We start from the raw sequence: 16,476 nt of genomic DNA, 5'->3' as shown, positions 1-16,476 counted from the left end.
CCAAAGGCAGACCTCCAGGTCTGCACTCTCTGTCTCTCTCTGTCTCTCTCTGTCTCTCTCTCTCTCTCTCTCTCTCTCCATGAAGCCTTTGGTGTGTGACCCTCAGGGTGGCCATGTAAGAACCTATAAGTAATAAACCTTGTTTTTTCCCTGATGGATATCGCTGAGGTACATCTCAAAATCATAAGAGCGTCAAGGGCCAGTCCAGCCTCAACATTGGCTGCAGATGGAGAAATGTCTATGGGGGGTCAGTACAGTAGTATGTGTCCAGGAGAGTGCCTTGGGCCTTTCTAGCCAATACTAACAGAAACCAGTCCTTTGAGGCAAAAACAATATTAATTTTGATGAAGTCTAATGTATCTATTTTTTGTTCTGCTGCTCATGTTTTTAGTGTCATATCTAGCAATACTTTACTGAATTCATGGTCATGAAGCTTTCCCTTCTATTTTCTTCTAAGAGATTTTTTAGTTTTAGCTCTTACATTTAGGTCTTTGATCCATTTTGAGTCAATTTTTAAAAATGTTTATTTATTTTGAGAGAGAGAAAGAGCACAAATGGAGGAGGGGCAGAGAGAGGGCGAGAGAGAGAATCCCAAGCAGGCTCCATGCTGTCAGCACAGAGCCTGATACGGGGCTTGATCCCACGAACCATGAGATCATGACCTGAGCCGAAATCAGGACTTGGACACTTAACTGACTAAGCCATCCAGGTGACTTTTGAGTCAATTTTTTTATAAAAGATTTTATTTTTAAGTAATCTCTGCAATGAATATTGGGCTTGAACTTACAAACTTGAGATCAAGAGTCACATGCTCTACCGACCAAGGCAGCCAGGCAGCCCTGAGTAAATTTTTGTATATGGTGTGAGGTAAGGATTCAATTTCATTCTTCACATGTGGATACCGAGATCCTCAGAACCATTTGTTGAAAAGACTGTTTTGGGGTGCGTTGGTGGCTCAGTCAGTTAAGCCTCCAACTCCTGGTCTCAGCTCAGGTCTTGATCTCAGAGTTGTGAGTTCAAACCCCCATGTTTCAAAAAGAAGAAAGAAAAGACTATTCTTTCCCAATTGGATGGTCTTGGCACCCTTGTGGAAAATCAGTTAACTCTATATATATAGGTTTACTCCTGGACTGTCAATTCTTTTTTTATTTTTTAATGTTTTCTTTCTTCCTTTCTTCCTTCCTTCCTTCCTTCCTTCCTTCCTTCCTTCCTTCCTTCCTTTCTTTCTTCCTTTCTTTCTTTCTTTCTTTCTTCTTTCAAGAGAGAGAGACAGAGAACCACAGAATCCAAAGCAGGCTCTAGGCTCTGAGCTGTCAGCACAGAGCCTGACACAGGGCCCAAACTATGAACTGGGAGATCATGACCTGAGCCAAAGTCGAATGCTTAACCAACTGAGCGACCCAGGCACCCCATGGGCTGTCAATTCTATTGCATTTATCCATATATCTATTCTTGTGCCAGTACCACACTGTCTTGATCACCACTGACTAGTGGGAAGTTTTGAGTCTCCCAGGGAATGTGAGTCTCCCAACTTTGCTATTTTTTTTGGTTTTTTTTTCAAGATTGTTTGGCTGCTCTGGATTCCTTGAATTTCCATATGAATTTTATAAACAGTTTGTCAATTTCTGCAAAGAAGCCAACTGTATTAAATCTGTAGATCAGTTTGGGGAATATTGTTATCTTAATATTAAATCTTTCAATTCACAAATATGGGATGTGTTTCTTCCCTTCCCTTCCTTTCCCTTCTCCTCCCTTTTCTTCCCTTTTCTTTTTTCTTTTCCTTTCCTTTCCTTTCTTCCTTTTCTTTTCTTTTCTCTTTTCTTTTCCCTGCCTTTCCCTTCCTTTCTCTTTTCTTTTCTGTAGGCTTCATGCCGGGCATGGACTCAATGCAGGGCTTGAACTCATGACCCTGGGATCAAGACCTAAGGTGAGATCAAGAGTTGGATGTTTACCTGAGTCACCCAGGTGTCCCCCTTCCATGGAATGACTTTCTATTTATTTAGATCATCTTTCTCTTAATATTTTATTTTTAGGTAATCTCTACAACCAATGTGGGACTAAACTCACAACGTTGAGACCAAGTTGCACACTCCAATGACTGAGCTAGCTAGGAGCCCCAAGGTCATATTTAATTTCTTTCAGCAATGTTTGAGTTTCCAGAGTATAAGTTTTGCATTTCTTTTTGAAAATTTACTCCTGGCACCTTTTGGGATGAGCACTGGGTGTTGTATGGAAAATAATTTGACAATAAATTTCATATATAAATAAAAAAAAAAAAAAAATTAAAAAAAAGAAAAAAAAATAAAAATAAAAATTTACTCCTAAATATTTTATTATTTTTAATGCTATAGTAAATGGAATTGTTTTCTTAATTTCACTTTTACATTGTTCATTGCTAACATGTATAAATACAGTTGATTTTTGTGTATTGATATTATACCCTGAAAACTTACTGAACTTGTTTATCAGTTCTAGCAGTTTTTTATGGGTTCCTTAGGATTTTTAATATTTGAGATCATGCCTTCTGCAAATAAAAATGCCTTTCTAATTTCAATGTCTTCTATTTCATTTTCTTGGTTAATTGCCTTGGGAAAACCTTCAGTACCATGTTGAAAAGAAGTGGTGACAGTAAACATCCTTGTCTTATTCCTGATCATAGGGAGAAGTTTTCAGTCTTTAACCATTAAGTATGATGTTAGCAGTGGGTTTTTAATAGGTGCCTTATATCAAGTTGAGGCAGTTCGCTCTCCCAGTTTACTAGTTTTTTAATTAATTTTTTTAATGTTTTATTTTTGAGAGAGAGAGAGAGGGAGGGCAGAGAGAGAGGGAGACACAGAATCCGAAGCAGGCTCCAGGTTCTGAGCTGTCAGCACAGAGCCCGATGGGGGGCTTGAACTCACAAACGACAAGATCATGACCTGAGCCAAAGTCGGATGCCCAACCGACTGAGCCACCCAGGCACCCCCCCCCTTTTGTTTTATCATGAAAGGGTGTTGGATTTTGTCAAATGCTTTTTTTCTGCATCTATTGAAATGATTGTGTGAGTTTCTCCTTTATTCTATTAATATGGTGTATCTTATTGATTGGTTTTTATATGTTGAGCAAACCTTGCATTCCAGGAAAAATTCCACTTGGTCATGGTGTTTTGTTTTGTTTTGTTTTGTTTTGGTATCTGGAAAAGAACCTAGAGTCTTTTCATGTTTCTAGATTTAGTTTGCTAGTATTTTGATGAGGATTTTTTGCATCTATATTTGTAAAAGATATTAGTTTGTAATTTTATTTTCTCATGGTGTCCTTGGTTTGGATATCAGGGTAATACTGGCCTCACAGAATGAGTTAGTAAGTTTTACTGCTTCTATTTTTTTTGTAAGACTTTGTGAAGAACTGTTGCCAATTCTTCTTCAAATATTTGGTAGAATTCACCAGTGAAATCTGGGCCTGAGCACTTCTTTGGGAAGTTTTTAAATTACTGATTCAATCTTCTTATTATAGATCTGTTTATATTTTCTATTTCTTCTTGAATCAACTTCAGTCATTTTTTCTTTCTAGAAACTTGTCCATTTCATTTAAGCTATCTAATTTATTGGCATACAGTTGTTCATAGTATTCACTTATAATCCTTTTTAAGCTTCTAAGGTCAGTAGTGAAATTTTCATTCTTGATTCTAGAATTTTGAGACTTCCTTCTCTTTTCTTGGTTAGTCTAGCTAAAAGTTTGCTCAATTTTGTTGGTCTTTTCAAAGATCTGACTTCTTATTGTTTTTCTCTGTTTTTCTACTCTTTTTTAATTATTTATTTTTATTTTTATTTTTCAAATGTTTTGTCTTTTTTTGAAAGAGCAAGCGTGCAAGCAGGCTCCACACTGACAGCAGCAAGCCCAATGCAGGGCTCAAACTTATGAACTGCGAGATCATGACCTGAGCTGAAGTCAGACACTCAACGAACTGAGCCACCCAAGTGCCCCTCTACTCTTTTTTTTCACATGTTTACTTATTTATTTTGAGGGGGGGAGAAGGGGGAAGATAAAAAGAGCATGCAGGAGTGGGGGAGGAGCAGAGAGAAAGAGAGGGAAAGGGAGAACCCCAAGCTGACTCCATGCAGTCAGCAAAGAGCCCTACGTGGGGCTCAGTCTCATGAACCATGAGATCATGACCTGAGCCAAAATCTAGGGTTGGACACTTAACCAACTCAGCCACCCAGGAGCCCCCATATACATCTTCACTTATCAGAATGTAGTTCAAATTTATTCTAACTTAATTCCAGTGAGATATAAGAACATTACTCCTATACAGCTTTGTTCTCTTTTCCTTGTGCTATTATTATTATTATTATATATTGTTATTATACATGTTGATATGTTTATAAATTATGTTTATAAATGTCTATATGTTACAAATTCAACAGTATATTGTTGAGATTATTACATTTATATAGTTGTATGTTTTGGAAAGAAGCTGAGAGAAGAACAGGTGTGTATTTATAGAGTTTGTTACTTACCAGTTTTGATCTCTTCCTTTGTTCCTGTGGATCCAAGTTAAAATTTGTTGTCATTTCCTTACTCCAATAGAGCTGTTTCCACCCACCTCCTTTCTGTTGTTATTGTCAAATTTATTTCATGTCTATATGTTATAGACCGAACAATACAATTGTAGACACTGTTCTATACAACTGCCTTTTAAATAAGTTAAGAGAAGAAAGAAGAAGAAATATACTTACACTGTTTTATAATTACATAATTACATTTACCAGCATTCTGATTTTTCATATGGTTTTGAATTCCTTTCTGGGTTCACTTGCTTTCAGTCTGAAGAACTTCCTTTAGTATATCTTATAAGATAGGTCTGCTGGTAACAAATTCTCTCATATTTGGGAATGTCTTTATTTCACTTTCATTTTTGAAAGCTAGTTTTGCTGAATATAGGATTCTGGGTTGACAGTTTTTTTTTTTTTTCTATCGGCATTTTGAGTATGTCATCCCTCTACCTTCTGGCCTCCAGTGTTTCGATGAGAACGTAGCTCTTATTTTTATTAGGGTTTCCTTGGACATGACAAGTCATTTTTCTCTTTGCTGTTTTCAAGATTTTCTTTGTCTCTAACTTTCAAAAGTTACTATAATGTGTGTGTGTCTGTGTGTGTGCATGTGCGTGCGTGTGTGTGTGAATGTGTGTGTGTGTGTGTGTATCTCTTCGTGTTTATCCTACTTGGAGTTCATTAAGCATCTTAGATGTGTCGATTAATGTTTTTCATCAAATTTGGGAAGTTTTCAGCCGTTATTTCTTCAAATATTTTTTATGTTCTTTTCTCTTTCTCCTCTCTTTCTGGTACTCCTATTATGCTTATGTTGGTGCACTAAACAGTATCCCACTTTTCTCTAAAGCTGTGTTCATTATTCTTAAATCTTTTTTCTTTCTTTTCTTCAGATTGCATATTCTATACCATCTATCTTCAAGTTTGCTGATTCTTTCTTCTGCCAGCTTAAATCTGCTTTGAGCTTCTCTAGTGGATTTTTTCATTTCAGTTCTTATATTTTTCAACTTCAGAGTTTCTATTAGATTCTTTCATATAATGTCTATCTCTTTATGGATGCTATCTATTTGATGAGATAGTATCATCATATTTTCTTTTACTTCTGTATGCATGGTTTCCTTTGGTTCGTTGAACATATTTAGAATTACACCTGTAAAGTCTTTGCATGCTATATCTGACATTGGGACCAAGAGGCAGCTTTGTCATTTGCTCTTTTTTTTTCTTGTGTATTGGTCACATTCCTGTTTCTTTGCATGCATCATACTTTTTTGTTGAAAATTATATTGTATTTATTTACTATATTATAAATGTGTATTTGTAATATAAAAATATATTAACACTTTAGATAATATATTGCAGCAATTGGATACTAGCCTCAACCCCGACACAGTTTGCTCTTGCTGTTTGCTTATTTATTTAGTGATCTGGCTGGACTATTTTGAAAAGTATTTCTTTTGCAGTGTGCAGTCTCTGATGCCACTCCTAAAAGACACAACGTTGGACATGTGCACTGTCACCTCGGGATGACAGTGGTTTTGAGAGGGCTTTGTCTCTTTCCTTGACTTTCTGTTAAGTATCACACCTATCTATTAGTCTCCACTAATTGCTGATTACTGTATTGTTTTCAACAATGCCCTTGGTCATAAATTGCTTCACAATCTAATCCAATTAAATTAAGCCCTTTGCAGGGGCAGTCTTTGAGGCTAGACTTCGAGCTCTGTTCTGAACCCAGAAGGGCTCTTCTCAGCTGTCTCTTTCCCTTCTTCTCTCTGATAAACTTCTAACTGGTTAAATGGTGTAGCTTGTTTTTCTCATGGAGGTACCAGCTTTCTCTTCATTGCTTACCACCAATATCTCCATTGTTTGTGAGAGCATCCGCAGGCTTGAATTTCCCCATCCTCTATTTGAAATAAAATCAGTTCCCTCGGGGAAAGCTTCAGGGTTCTGTTCTTAAGGCCTCTCTCTCTCTCTCTCTCTCTGTACCAAACCTCTGAAGTGTGTGTCTTGGAGTGACTCCCCTACTTTACAAGGGTGCTGGGTTGGAGCAGTAGCCTAATTAGCAGAGCTAGTTTAGAAAACTAGCCTCTCTCAGTGTGGAAACTCCACTCCATGGGTGAACCAGGGTGAAGAAGATCTGGGCCCTCATAGTCTCAGCCCGCCATGTTTGGGATAGTTTTCTCACCCTATGAGTTGGGGATGGGTTGAGAAAGAAAGTCCTCTTAGCTACTCTTTCCTGAAATAGAACTTCTGCAACACAGGGGTGAAGAAAATGGGAAATGCTGGTAGTATGTCACCCCCAGAGATACAGTAGCCCTCAAGTGGGAGCCAAGGTAACAAGAACCCTGTGTTCTTGGCTGTACTCTCCTAGAGTGATGCTTCTGTTACAATGAGCTGCAAGGAGAGAGGGAGGAAGCAAGTCATAGCTCAGATGCCACAATCTCCTATTCTTCTTACCAAGTTTTAGATTTTCTTAAATAAATGTTTCTTTATTTGCTGTATGTCTTCAGAATACTTTTGAGAGAAATTTTTAATTAAATTTCATTGGTTATCATTGTTTTATTAGAGAGAAGATCTGTGGAGCTCTTCTTGTCACCATTCCAGAAATCATCTCCCTAAGATCTCTTAAATCCTGGTGTTCTAAGATTTCACAATAACAAGCCTTGGTGAGAGGTTTAGCTTTGTTTTGTTTTCATTTACTGTGCTGGATAGTCAGTGGACTCAATGTGGAAATGTTTGTTGTGGGTTTTAGTTGTAGGTAGACCCAGATATATATAGATATAAATATAGGATATAAGATCATATATATGATCATATATCATATATATCTATATGAGCAGCAAATATGTATCTTATATATATCTCATACCTATCTAGATCTATCTATATCTATGTCTATATCTATATCTATGTCTATGTCTATATCTATATCCATATCTATATCTATATCATCTATATCTATATATCTTCTCCCCTGACAGTTGTCCCTATTCTCTCTTTCAGGAATTGGAATCAGTCAGATAGATGGTGAATCTCAAATAGATCTAATTTTCTTATCTCTTTTATTCTATTATCTATGTTTCTTTCTGTTTAACTCTCTGAAAGGTTTCCTTGACTACCTTTTCTGTCACTGAAATGTACTTGTTCTCTCATTGTTCCCCTTCTGGTGGCATCTTGTTCTTGTTTCAGGGTGCAATACTTTTCCCATTCTCTCTGGGATTATCAGTGATAGTTTCTTTGAGGTTTTCTTCTGTTCTTTGCAGCATCTTCATTCTGAGATCTTCGTTTCTGAGTTCTTTCTTTGTGTTGTCTTGGACTCTCTTACATGCTGGAAGCTTCCCTCAAATGCCTGGGGATTGGCTCTTTGTTTTGGAGACAGACATCCCAACCTGAAGTCATGTTCATGGCACCTGGACATCACTTTCCATGGAAGAGAAAAAGAGCCAGCTTGGCAGCTAGTCACACCTGACTCAAACCTCACCTCCACACCTCCCTGCTTCTTGAATCTGATTGGGTAAATCCCCTGAGAATCAGTTTCTCTTTTAGTAGAATAAGGATAATAATACACCCTTGCAGATCCCAGACGTTCCCATTAGTAACCCAATGTAAGGTACTTTAGTTAACCCTTATTGTCTCCATTGAGCATTGATGTGCACTTCTCCTTCTCTCCCTCCTTTCCTATCTGACATATTGTCATGACCATGTCTCTGCCAATTATGGAGGAACAGGCCATTCCTAATCATAAGAGCTTGCCATCATGCTGTCTTAAGAAGAGTGGTTAACTAGACAAATTTTGGTATCAGGTGGACCTGGGATGCAAGCCCTGCACTGAGCCCTGAAACAACAGATATGGTGTAAAAGCAAAGATTCACCCAATGTCCCCAAGCCTTATGTGAGACCCATATTTACTACAGTCAAAAGGATGAGAGGAGGGGAGCCTGGGTGGCTCAACAGGTTAAGCATCTGACTCTTGATTTCACCTCAGGTCGTGATCTCGCAGTTTGTGAGTGTGAGCCCCACTGGGCTCTGTGCTGACAGTGCAGAGACTGCTTGGGATTTTCTCTCCCTATCCCTCTGCCTCTCCCATGCTCTCTCTCTCAAAATAAATAAAAAACTTTAAAAAAATATTTTAAAATAAAAAAATAAAAATAAGCAAAAAAGATGAGAGGAAACAGGAACAATATACTCTGAGGGGTGTAGAGCCCACCCAAGGGGAAGATCCTCAGTGACAACTGGCAACTGCTCCCCAAAGAACTGGAGAGTCATGTCTTAGAGCAAAGAGCACATCTTCAAGTCTCAACAGCCTGGAGAAGACACGGTTCTCCGGAACAGCTGTTGGACTTCCCGTGCCACATACACATGCTTCCCTGCCTTCCCACTTCCCCCCAACTTCTTCCTGCCATTCCCATTTTGCTGCTCAAGCCGAGGCCGAGGTTCTGTTTTCTTGAGGGTACCATGTCCCGAGCAAGGTTGTGAGCTAAGAGAAGGGAAGGGACAGGCCCTCCCAGGGAAGGACACCCAGCAGGGAAGGTTTTGCTTCCTAGTGAGAATCCATGCCCTCTAACCACCCTCAGAACATTCTGCACCAGCCATTCAAAGTCTCCTCTGAGTTGGGTCTGGCCCTATTCCTTCAGGTCTCTGAACCAACCATGGCTAGTGCTCAAACCAGAGGTCTCTGGGCCCAGGTTGGGAGCTTGGCTAGCGCCCATGTCATAAACAGTGCCTTCTGGGAAGGGCATTCCATGCAAGGAGTTCCACACATCTGAGCCCTCTGTTGAGAATATGTGCCTCCAGACCTGTGTACCTCACCCTGGAGGTGGTGGGTCGCTTGAGTGGAACCAGCACAGTCGGTGCTCAGGGATTCTCCTGCACTCCAGTGACCCCATCCTTCATCTCTGTCACCTCTCCCACATTTCTGAGGGACACATACTGGGCACATATTCTGAGTTATACTTGGCGAACTCTACACCCTTCCATCTAATGGACCTCAAGGGGCACCTCCTATGGGCATTGCTCTGCTAGGTAGGATAAGGCAAAAACAGTAAACAGGATGTATCCCTGTCCTCCAGCTAGTTGGAATAAAGGGCAACACTTGCTAAGTGTCCGATAATAATGCAGTAGGAGCCTAGAGGACGGATCTATTTTAAAAGGATAGACCTGAGGGGCGCCTGGGTGGCTCACTCGGTTGAGTGTGTCTGACTTCAGCTCAGGTCATGATCTCACAATTTGTGATTTTGAGCCCTGCATCGGGCTCTCTGCTGTCAGCATGGAGCCCAGTTCAGATCCTCTGTACCCCTCTCTCTCTGCCCCTCTCCCATGCTCTCTCTCTCTCTCTCTCTCTCAAAAGTAAACATTTAAAACAATTAAAAAATTAAAAAAAAAAAAAAGGATGGACCTGGAAATGTTCTCTAGCTTGATCTAGGTGGTAGTCACACAGGTGTATGCACATGTAAAAATCATCAAGCTGCACAGTTAAGATATATACATTTCAGTTACAAAAAAATTGTAACTGGCCCCAACCCCAGAACTCAGCAGAGAGTAGACAAGTGGGGAACAGAAGGCAGGAGGCAGTGCCATGGGGAAGAACAGGTCTGGCAGCAGTAGGAAGGAGCTAAGAGCACAGGATGGAGCCCTTGTCAAGAAAGAAGACAAAGGCCTGGGGACTAACAGAATGGCAAAGACAGAGAGGATCAAGAGTGAGCGTTCTGGGGTACAAAAGCCACAGCAGCCCTCTCTTTAGAGAAACAGGAGTTTTGGAAAGTCTCAGTATGCACACAGTTGATGGGGAAGTAAGGGACAGATTTGCTGGCTTCTTTTAGATTCTGACTGAATGGGGACCATATGATGGACAGCTGGAATGTCCAGGGTACCAGAAAACACTCAGATTTTGGAAGAGGTGCCCTGGTTAATGATTTCAAATGAGGACCACCAGCAGCCAGCCCACAACCCAGAGACCATCCCCATTCCCAATGCCTGGTTTCCTGAAAGCAATCTAAACAGAACAAACCCAGAGCCCACTCTAGGCTAGCCAAGGTCAGCCCACCACCATCTTGGCCCAAGACCCTGTATTCTGGGGACATGTGTGGGTGAGTCTCCAACTCAGAGGTGGAAGAGAGAGGGCAAACAGGATGTGCTGAATCAGTGCCGAGGGCTGAATCTAGACTGCCCATTAAGCTAAGCAGTGTCCCTCTCCACATCTCTGATCCCCCAGAGCAGAAGGCTCAGCACCTCACAGCAGCTCGCTCCGTTTTTCATAAGCCCGAAGTCCCAGGGTGTTTCTCTCTCTATGGGATTGAACTTTGTCTCCAGTAGATTCCTTGGAGTCTAACACATACTCCTGTCCCCTGGGGCTGCTCTTCTCTGCTCATCCAGCATTCTTGTGCACCGGTTCAGTTTGTTGGCTCTTCTGCAGATATTGGGTGGTGAGGACTCTGAAAGAATCACAACCCTTCAGGTGCAGCCTGGGCCAGGAGGAGAAACAATCACCTCCTTTGATCTGTATGCTATGGCACTATTAATGCAGCCCAAACTTCTGGGGAAGATACATGCATTGTTGTGTGTTCTCATTTACCTCGTGGCAAAGAGAGGAAACTGTCATTTCACAGGCACCTGCCTTGGTTTCGCACAGATACTTGCTGTGCCCCTCCAAACCCGGCCCCACTGGGCTTCTGCCCATCCTATCCACCTTCACCCATTATCCTATGCCCTATTTAAGATTCTTCTTTCAGTTCCCCCAGCTAGCCCTCCCCTTCCTACCTTTGCACATGTAGTAGCCTCGGTCTGGAATTTTCTGGCTCATCTTCTCCAACTAACTCCTGGTCACTCATATTTCTTCTGCTCCTTTCCCCCAGAAATCTTCCCCAAAGCCCCCCTCTCGCCCTCACTAAATTAGGCCCCACAGTTACCACTCCCATAGCATTCTGTACTTTTCTTCCAGGGTGCTTATCAGAGTGTTTCCTCTTCCTTATCTGATAAAGTCTGTCTCTCCCCTAATCTAGCTAGCTAGCCCCTGAGGGCAGGGTGCCTATCTGCTTCTGCCCCTCACTGTACCCCCAACACTGAACACAGTGCCTGGCCTGAGGTATATGTACAATAAAGAGGGATCAAGGGAATGAATGAACGGACGGTTTGCCACACCACTCCATCCTGCCAAGACAGAGCAAGACGCCGCAATGTGGAATGTGGGCTTGAGACACAGGCCCACGTGGGCCCGTACTCCAGCACTGCCCTTACCAAGATTATGCCTTTGGTGAGTCACTTCACCTCTCCAGGCCTCAGTTCACTCACCGGTAAAATGGGAATGCTAACAGTGTCTACCGCACAGGATGACAGGTGAAATACAATCATGTACACAAAGAACCTGACACACAGTACTCAGAACATAACGACTCTCTTTTCCAGGCGGTGAGAAAGGCGTGCTCACAGCCTAGGACCTCCAACAGGTATGTCCTCATCACCTGTGCAGGGCTCCTCCGCTGCAGGCCCAAAACGGTGGGGGTGGGGAAGAGGTTGTCCCTCGTAGGAGAATTGCTCTGGGAATTCTCTAATCTAGTTTGGGACTATCTTCACTCTCAGATGGCCTCAGAGCCCCTCTATCCTCATCCCTCTTCCAGAATCACAAGGAAAGGGTACACTTCACTGTCCCCATTTTCTGACCAAGCAAGCTGAGGCTCTGAGCGCCGGCTGCACGGGGCACCCTCGTCTACTCCAGGCCTGGTGATGCCCCTCACAGGGGACTCTAGGGGGCCAGGTGACTCTGGCTGTGCCTCAGGCTTGCTGGGGAGAGGGGTCCAAGTCCTTGCCCTCTCTGTGCCTTCTTGGCTCACACTATTAGAAAGGAGTTTTCCTGGGGCACCTGAGTGGCTCAGTCGGTTAAGCAATGGATTCTTGATTTCAGTTCAGGTCATGATCTCCCGGTTTGTGAGATCGAGCCCCACATGGTTGGGGGGGGGCATGCTTCTGATTCTCTCTCTGTGCCCCTCCACCACTCACACTTGCTCTCTCTCAGAATAAATAAATAAACTTCAAAAAAAGAAAGAAAGAAAGAGAGAAAGAAAGAAAGAAAGAAAGAAAGAAAGAAAGAAAGAAAGAAAGAGAGAAAGAAAGAAAGAAAGAGTTTTCCTGTGGGATGACTGGGTGGCTCAGTCGCTTGACCACCGGACTCTTGATTTTGACCTCGGTATGATCTCATGTCAGCTGCGCTGACAGCTCAGAGCCTGCTTGGGATTCTCTCTCTCTCCTTCTCTCTTTCTCTGCCCCTCCTCCCCAAAATAAATAAATAAATATTTTTAAAAGGAGGGGGTTTTCCTTTCTTCCTGCCATTTTCCTACAATAAGCACCAGGGATAAGTAAATGGAAAAAACCTGACCTCATCTAAGAGGCCCTTCTAGGCACAGACTTGTGCCAGGTGGGTCTTACCTGCTTCCCTGTGAGATAAGACTGAGTGGTCAAAGTTATTTCTGGGCAGAAGGGAAGGGGGCATCAGCCCCTGGGCCATTAGAAAAATGACCCTGTCCTCAAGGAGCTTGCATGTGAGGCACCAATGAAAACCTCTGAAGCATCTCCAGGACACATTTAAAGCCACAAATTGCACAATCCAGTACCTGGGTTTTCCCAGACTCTTTTAAGGGCCGTTGCTGGCCTAGCCCACGCCAGTAAGCTCCTCCTGCCTGCTCTGGCCCATCTGAACCCTTCCTTCTTCAACTAAACCCCTTAGTTTTAGGCTCTGCAGGATGGGATTCCTCCTGCCTCCAGCTACCACATCCAAACTCAAAGCCAGACCTAGAACCTGTCTGTATCAGATGGGCCAGCTAGCCCCGGGCCTTTGCACACACTGCACCCTACTCCTGCTCTCCCCGTCCTCTTTGCTAACGCCTACCTCTCTTTTAGAATTCAGCCCAGGCAGTCTCCTTATAGAGCTCCTCGTTTCTCAGACCACGTCTGCAGGCTGGGTGGGTTGTCCTGCAGAGCACCCTAGGATCGCTTACCTCCGTCCCTTACCCCCTCCCTGGGCTGGTCTATCTGCTCTTCTGTCTACTTCACTAAGAAGGAAGTGCCCTAAGAACAAGCCTGGACCTTGCCCCAGGACAGTGTCTGGACACAGAGTTCGAAAAATGAATGAACACAAGGAGGCTGTGCATGTGTTGGGGTTGGGATATGTAAGAACTCACTATACTTTCCACTCAATTTTGCTGTGAACCTAAAGTTGCTCTAAAAATTAAAGTCCATTCATTCTTTTTTAAGTGAATGAAGGAATGAAGAAAGATGATCAGCCTTTGATGACACAACATTGGCTTACAGAGGCCTCAGGCTACTGTACTTGTGGAGACGCCACCCACAGACCAGTCACCCCTGAAGGAAAAGACTTCCCCTCCCTGCCAGCCTGCAACCCACCAGGGCGTGGGTGCACCCAGGTGGTGTGGTCTGCTGGGCTGGATGCCCAGCGGCCAACCCTGCCCATCTACCTGGGATGTAGTATGTCGAAGGGTCTGCAAAAGCCACCTGACCTTTGGGGCAGGCCCTCCGTGTCTGCCGCTGACCCCACTCCTGGAAGGCCAGACTGGCTGGTGAATGTAGGAGGAAGTAACTCGGAGGCTCACAACCCCTCCAGGCATGCATGGTCTTACTCACTCTCTGCCCATAACCTAGAGTATGCCGGCATCCCAGACTACCACAGTCTCTCCGGGAGCCCCAGAAGGACTGAGCCGGAGCCACGGCAGGATCTTTAGACCAGAGGGGACATTCCTGGCTCCAGGAAGTATGCCATGAGATTTCTTAGCGTTCCTGTTCACCGATTGTAGGAAGGGGGCAACTCAGTGAAGATTTTTTTCCCCTAGAAATTCCATGCCTTGGCCACTGCCCCCCTGGAGGTCCGGGAAGATCAGGAAAGGCTGCAGAAGCCTTTGGGACCTCCACCCTACCCCAGCCTCCTACCACACACTCACTCACCTTCCCCAGCCACTGCCCGTAGGCCAGTCCTGGAAGAGGCCACACGTAGACTGCCTGCCACACAGTCTGTCACACTCCAAGACCCAAGCTTTCCAGCTGTTTCTCCAGTTGGCCTCTTCCTCTGGTCATCTTCCAAAGGCTCTGGGCCTGGCAGACAGCCAGGGCTTGGAGCTGGCCAGTGCTTCCCCACTTCAAAGCTGTAGGAAGTTAAGCCTCAGTTTGCTCATCTGCCAAATGGGGACAATTTCCACCTTAGGGATTGCCATGAGGATTACATTAGAAATGGTGCCTATCACTTCCCTCTGGTGCCCTCCCATGAGAGTACTCTCCAGGAGGCCATGGCTTGGTTTGTAGTTAGGACAACTTTTGCACCCATCTCTCTGAGCCTCGGCTTCTTTTTTTTTTTTTTAATGTTTATTTATTTTTGAGAGACACAGAGACAGGATGTGAGTGGGTTAGGAGCAGAGAGAGAGGGAGACACAGAATCCGAAGCAGGCTCCAGGCTCTGAGCTGTCAGCACAGAGCCCAACATGGGGCTTGAATTCATGAGCTGTGAGATCATGACCTGAGCTGAAGTCGGACGCCCAACCGACTGAGCCACCCAGGCACCCCTCGGCTTCTTTATTTTAAAAATTTTTTTTCAACGTTTATTTATTTTTGGGACAGAGAGAGACAGAGCATGAACGGGGGAGGGGCAGAGAGAGAGGGAGACACAGAATCGGAAACAGGCTCCAGGCTCCGAGCCATCAGCCCAGAGCCTGACGCGGGGCTCGAACTCACGGACCGCGAGATCGTGACCTGGCTGAAGTCGGACGCTTAACCGACTGCGCCACCCAGGCGCCCCCCTCGGCTTCTTTATTTTAATGGGATAACAATGCCTACGTTGAAGGATGGTTAGGAGGATTAAATGAGATAAGGTATACAAAGCACATGCCAGGTGCCAGAGAAGCAAGATTTCCCTTCCATGGTCTCTCCCTCGTTCCCATCATGCCAATTTTCCCACAAGAGTGGAGCTCCAGAGCTCAACTTCTCCCATCAAGAGAGTGATTGTTAGGGACACCTGGGGGACTCAGTCGGTTGAGCCTCCAACTTCGGCTCAGGTCATGATCTCACGGTTCTGGGTTTGAGCCCCACATCGGGCTCTCTGCTTGTCAATGCAGAGCTCACTTCAGATCATCTGTTCCCCTCTCTCTCTCTGCCCCCTCCCACTTGTGTGCTCTCTCTCTGTCAAAAACAAATAAAACATTAAAAAGAGAGAGTGACTAGGGCGCCTGGGTGGCTCAGTCGGTTGAGTGTCCCACTTCGACTCAGGTCATGATCTTGCAGTTCGTGAGTTCGAGCCCCTCGTCAGGCTCTGTGCTGACAGCTCAGAGCCTGGAGCCTGCTTCAGATTGTGTCTCCCTTTCTCTCTCTCTGCTTCTTCCCCGCTAATGCTCTGTCTCTGTCTCTCAAAAATGAATAAACGTTTAAAAAAAAAAAAAAGGAGAGAGAGAGAGAGAGAGAGAGTGTTCAAAGTTGATGAGGGAGCTTAAGGCAAGCTGACGCGCCCCTACAAACATACCCCGCCCCCCTCAGATGGGGTAAGTGTGACATTCCTAAGTCTGTCCTGGCTGCCCAAGAACAAAGGAAAGGACAGAAAACAAATGGTTAAACTGATAGAGTCTCCACCAGTTTACAAATAAATATCTTAGTCATATTAGAAGAAAAGGGCAATCTTATCAATAGCCTAATCTCCAGGAACTCCCTACCTTCTTAATCCTCTGCTAGAGGAACAAACAACCTAAGCTTGACAATAGCTAGGCCTCCAGTAACCTGCGAGTCTTCTTTAGCATATGGAAATCCCTTTAAGAAACTTCCTCTGGACTTTACCTCCCCCACCTCCATAGTATATAACCAGTCACTCTTCACAACCCCAGGTCAGCTCTTTCTGCCCACAAGTCCTGTCCCGTGCTTTAATAAGATCACCTTTTTTGCACCAGAGACGTCTCAAGAATTCTTTCTTGGC

This window comes from Herpailurus yagouaroundi, unplaced genomic scaffold, assembly GCF_014898765.1.
Source record: "Herpailurus yagouaroundi ecotype Mexico unplaced genomic scaffold, PumYag 184, whole genome shotgun sequence".
NCBI lineage: Eukaryota > Metazoa > Chordata > Mammalia > Carnivora > Felidae > Herpailurus > Herpailurus yagouaroundi.
Note: the sequence above shows the minus strand (reverse complement) of the source record.